Here is a 6,155-nt window from a genome sequence, read left to right on the forward strand (position 1 = left end):
CCCGGGCCTGGAAGAGTGAAGATCCTGCAGACCGCAAGGAGAGATGACCCCATCTGTCTGGGAAACCTGGCACGCTGCTGAGCCCCTGAACCCCGGGGTCCTCGTCCAAACACTAAGGAGAGTGAACCAGAAAAAAAAAAAAAAAGCGGCCGTTTGTGTGTATGGAAGGATAGTTTCCGTTTTACAGACGGTAAACAGTATTTACAGATACTATTAAAAATCCCAGTCTTGGGGCTATCTTGAAGAAAAGATGAGATAATGCATATTAAGTGCTTATCACAAAACCTGATACACATTTTACCCATTCATTGTCCAAATTATGGAGACCTGCCTTTACCTCCTTGTTGCTGCAATGAACACCTTCCTATACATTCCCTTAAGAACCTACGTGGAATTTTTTCTGGAATATATAACAGGGTGCTGAATTGCTGGGTCATGGGTTTGTGATACTTAACTTGACTCAGCAGTGTTACATTGCTTCTTGATTCTCCATTCCCATAAAGAGTGCAAGAGAATTTTTAAATCTTCATATCCCAGCCAACTCTTGGCAGTGTCTGGTCATGTAATTTTTGCCAGAATAACAGATGCAATGTCATATCATTGTTTTAATCCACGTTTCTCTGCTTATCAATGATTTGTATCTCATGTTGTTTGTTAGTTTGGGGGGCTTCCTGCTGCACTTGTCTTGCATTTTTCTCTTGTTTATATACAAGAGTTCCTGGAAGAGGAACATATACATCCGAGGTTCAAACCGCCATCTACTTTCCCATGGATTACTGCAACAGCCCCTAACCAGCCTTCTTGCTTCCACATTTGCACCCCTGAATTTTAATCTCAACACACTAGAGTTTTCCTTGTAGAACACCAATTCAAATCATGTTGCCCCTCTGTTCAAAACCCTGAAATGACTTCACTCAAATTAAAAGGCAAAATCCTAACATTTGCTTCTAAGGCTCATTATCTCATTTCAAATATTTCGTGCATTCTACCACGCCTCATGAAGAAAATCAGAAAACTAAAAGAAATATGTAACGTAATACTCTTGGCGTTAATTAAAAGCACTGGCCCATACAACTACAACATACATTTCACAAGAACTCATTCAAATACATATTGAACACATTCAAATACATATCAAACACATTAATATGGTTGCCTAGGGGAGGGGATTGAGGGATGCAGATATGGGGTAATTAAATGATTGTCCATACCAATACTGATAGGGTGCCAGAATGGACTAATATAATTAACTTTATCCTGCACCTAAAGCCCCCCCCCTCCAAAAGAATTGTTTATTTAGAGATATTTTAAAGTCCATATGGCCAAGGACCATATCTGTTTTCTATTGTATCCCCAGCACTTAGCATAGTGCCCAACTCATAGCATGTTTTCAGTAAATATTTGTTGAATGAAGGAGTAAGTGGACACTTAACTTGGACCCTGAAGGATAAGTAAGAGTTTCTCTGATGCAGAAGGGCTGGGTTCATTGGGAGTTCTTTGATTAAAGGCACCAGAAAATTATCTGGCTGGCTTAAGAAAAAGGAATTGATGGGAAGGTTGTCTAAAGGACAACTCAGAATCACAGGAAAACTGGAGAATTAGTCTCAGGGAGCAGGGCTGAGCCAGAAATGGACTGACTCTTCAAGGCTCTTATGATGTTCAAGATTCAAATTCCAAGAAGAGAGATGCTAAATGATCTGGCTTGGCCTGAAGCGGGGAAGAGGGGACCTGGAGCCACCCATATGAAACACACATGGATTGAGAAGAACAGCAGATGGTTTATGGGAGGCAGGTAGCACAAGAAATAGGAGTGGATGCTGGGAAAGAACAAATCAGCACACGTGCACAGAAGACCTCCAGCAGGAAAGCACCATATGCAAAAGCAGAGTTGGATGAAGGGCCAGAGGAATGGTAACTGCCTGGATGCACATAGGGAACTGGTGGCCTAGGCCAGGTGACACTGGGCTTTGTCTACCATGTCAAGGGGTTTGGACTCTATTTAGTAGGGTATTGGATACCAGCAAGATTTTAAGCAGTGAGGGACATGGTCAGATTTGCTTTTTAGAAAGATTTCTGTGGCACCTGGAGGGAAGATGGAGTAGTAAGAGGTGAGAGCAAAAATATATCTAGGTGAGAGGCAATAATGCACTGGCTGGCAGTAGAGGTAGAGAGTGAGGGACAGATTTAAGAGACATTTAGGAGTCAGCTCCATCGGGTTTAATGGTTGACCAGGCATGAGTGGTGGGTGCAACGATAACTCACAGATTTCTGGCTTTAGTGACTGTGGGGACAGTGGAACCTCTCAGTGAGCTGCAAAACAGGAGATGCAGGTTGGGAAGAACAACAGAAAAAGTATGCAAGTTGGAGCCACCAATGAGCCACTTAAGAAAGATGAAGAGTATGACACGGAACAGCAGGCAGGAACAAAACCCTAGCAAATCAATAGGCTTCAGAACCTCCCATTTGCCCACAGTGGTCTTCAGAGTCACGAGAGGAAACACAGAGCCATGGAGAGAGACTCACACCACGGAGGGAAGCTGAGTCGCTGAAGGGGCTGGGCGGGGCAGTGAACGGAAGCAGCTGCTGTAGGAGCCTTTTAGCCTAATTGATGCTCTGCTAATTACATTGATTAAAGCAAACATTTGGGGCAATTAAGACTCCCATGAGGATGTCTGCCATTCTCAGAAGACTGAGAAGCCTCGAGGCATGGCTATGGGCTCTGCAAAGATCTTCAGAAGCAGAAACCTTCCTTTTCTTCTCTGACAGAACATGCATGCAAGTTTGTATTTATTCTGGTTGTATAGACTTTAGAATTTAAATAATACAGAAGGATACAGAGCAAAATGTGAAAATCTCCCTTCCACCTGCCTCACCTTCACCTTTCTCCCCCTCCAGAAATTACTGGCCACAGCTGGGTGAACATCTTTACAAAACTGTCTATGTATTTATTTAAGTCTACTTGTACAAATACACATTTATAAAAACATAAAATGCATCCACTAGACTGTAGTTCTGCAATTTGCTTCCTTTTTTCAATTGTCTTAAAGATCTTTATTTTAATTTCAGTACATGTAGGATCACCTATTTCTTAATGGGTATATTGCATTCATTGTAGGGGTGTGTAATTATTATATTTAACTTCTTTTGCATTGAACAGACATTTACAGTGAAAAAAAAAAGTCCTTCCACATATATCCTTTAGCACGTGTGCAACTATTTTGGCAATACTGATTCCTAGAAGAAGTGTAACACTGGGTTAAGGGAAATGGATGTTTTAATTTTTAAAAGCTACTGTCTTCAGTAAGACCATTCCAATATGTGTCCCCATTAACATTTGAGAGTTCCCACTTTCTTACATCCTTGCCAAGACTTGTTATTATCAGTCTTTTTAATTTGTGCCACTATGATAGATGAAAAACAACTGTTTAGTTTGTATAAAACTGGTAAGTGCAGTTGAGAACCTTTTAATGTTTATTTTGTATTCCTCTTCTGTGAATTGCCTAATCATTTTCTTTGTGCATTTTTCTATTGGGTTGTTTTCATCTTTCTTATTGATTCATCTAAACTCTGTATATATTCTGGATAAGAATACTTTGGTATGTCATAAATACTGAAAATATTTATTTCCCCCAGTCTGTCACTTGTCTTTTAACTTTGTTTATAGATGTTTTAGCCATATGGTAATTAACACTTGTTATGGGCTGAATTGTGTCTCCCACCACCAAATTCATATGCTGAAGTTCTAACGCCCAGTACTCAGAATCATAATAATCATATTTGGAGATAAGATCTTTAAAGATCTTAATTAAGTTAAAATGAGGTTATTAAGTTAAAATGAGGTAGTTAGGGTGGGTATTATAAGTACTTATAAGAAAAGAAATTTGGACACAGACATCTTTACACACAGAGGTAAGACCATGTGAAAACTGAGGGAGAACGTGGCCATCTGCAAGCCAAGGAGAGAGGCCTCAGAAAAAACCAACCCTGATGACACCTTGATCTTAGACTTCTGGCCTCCAGAACTGTGAGAAAATTAATTTCTGTTGTTTAAGCCCCCCTGTCTGTGGTACTTTGTTACGGTGGCCTTAGAAATGAATACAGTGCTCTTGTTGGAGGCTCCATTCTTTAATTTGAGAAGTACTCAGGACTCCAGGGTTTTCCCTCAATTCCAGCTTCTCCTGGGTCAGGGCTCCTTCTGTCCCCAGGTGGGGTAGGGATGGCCCCATTTTACCCTCTCATACAGCTCCTCGCAAAGTCTGCTTACAGTTGACAAGTACATTTCTTTTGTTCTTTCCTCTCCCATCTCATTATATTATTATTTTGAAGAGAGATACCGAAAGGACAGATCATCACTCAGAGGCAAATACTCTTAGCTTTGGGGTAGATTTTATCTTCACTTTTAAAAATACAAACACAGTTGAGATAATATGTTATTTACTTAACAGGACAACTTAAGCATTTCCCATGTTTTAAAATATATATAAACCTGGTTTTAATGACTGCAAGTATATAATGATATATTTTCTTGGGTGTTTCCTCTAGCACAATTTTTTTTCCAACACAAGCCATTCTCTGTCTGTGGCCTCTGACCAGACTTCACACTGCTCGCTTTGTTCCCACCATGATTATTGCTCCCACCACAGTGCCAGGTTATGTGCTAAGCACCTAACAGGTGTCATCCCATATATTCTTTTTTTTTTAAATTTATTTATTGTTTTTTGGCTGCGTTGGGTCTTTGTTGCTGAGCACGTGCTTTCTCTAGTTGCGGCGAGCGAGGGCTACTCTTCGTTGTGGTGCGTGGGCTTCTCATTGCAGTGGCTTCTCTTGTTGCAGAGCATGGGCTCTAGGTGGCGCGTGGGCTTCAGTAGTTGTGGCATGTGGGCTCAGTAGCTGTGGCTCACGGGCTTAGTTGCTCTGTGGCATGTGGGATCTTCCTGGACCAGGGCTCAAACCCGTGTCCCCTGCATTGGCAGGTGAATTCTCAACCACTGTGCCACCAGGGAAGCCCCATCCCATATATTCTTTACAACAACTGAGAGATGAGGAAACTGCCACTTGCAGCGGTCACTTATAGACGTAGATGGAGGCAGAGTAACACTCTGTGTATCAATAAAGAAATATCAGTGTAGAACTCTGCGATTTCCAGCTCCAGTCCCAACACTTGTTCAGTGGAACTAAAAGCTGAACACTGATTGAGGTGCTGATATTTGCACAGGGTCACAGAACACAGCCAGATGAAGAAGTCTTGTTACCCAAAAACTGGGTTTGCCTCTTGGTGGATGTGGAGCCAAAAGACACAGCCAAGCCAAAGAGCAGGGGAAGGAAGGATTTTATTACTTGTAATGAGTAAGAAGAACTCCAGGGATATTTGCCAAAGCTATGTCTCCCAGAATAGCAAAACTGGGGAAGATTTAAGCTAGGGGGGCACACATATTCATGAAGGGGATTGAGCAGAGGAGAATTCAGCATAGAATTGAGGCAAAGTTTAACAGAGTCTGGGCTCTAGTTGATTGACATCACGAGGGTCAGCAAAAGCCAGCATCGTCATTCCTTAGGGTCTAGTTATTCTGCTGGTTGAGTGCTTGAGGGGGTTTGGATCCTTGGATCCTGCAAAATAGCTCAAGGATGTGCTTCAGGCTAATCTTTACCTTTGAAACAGAACTGGGAGCCTTTACAACTGATTTATTGTCTCCAATATGGTTAAGTTATTTCCCTTGTCTGGTAATAGCTGCTTATTCTTGCATTCTTTGTTCCTTTAAAATCATTAAATACCGAGGCCTATTCTTTTGCAAGGGCAAGGTTGTGGCCAGGCTTAGATCACAAAATGGCTTGGGCCTAAAACAGCTACTCTTATGTCAAGGAAGCCATGCCTGGTTCTTTTCCTCCAGGGACCTCCCTACCCTATCTGGCTACAGCCTGGCCTCCTGTCTCTTCACCCTGGCTCTTTCCATGCCCCAGGCTGCCCTCTCACATGCTTCACACCCTCTCCTAGAGAGGGCACAACCCAGGAGGCCCCAGCTCCCAAGGACTTCTCCAGACAAGCCTCTACCCCAGGGGAAGTTCAACTTCCCACCTTCTCCAAACTCTCTCCTTTTGGCGCTTGGTGGGTGGTGAACTATAGATGAAAGCTTCATTAATTCAAGTTCCAATAGCTC

This window comes from Monodon monoceros, unplaced genomic scaffold (assembly GCF_005190385.1).
Source record: "Monodon monoceros isolate NGI ecotype Baffin Bay Population unplaced genomic scaffold, NGI_Narwhal_1 Super_Scaffold_4, whole genome shotgun sequence".
NCBI classification, from domain to species: domain Eukaryota; kingdom Metazoa; phylum Chordata; class Mammalia; order Artiodactyla; family Monodontidae; genus Monodon; species Monodon monoceros.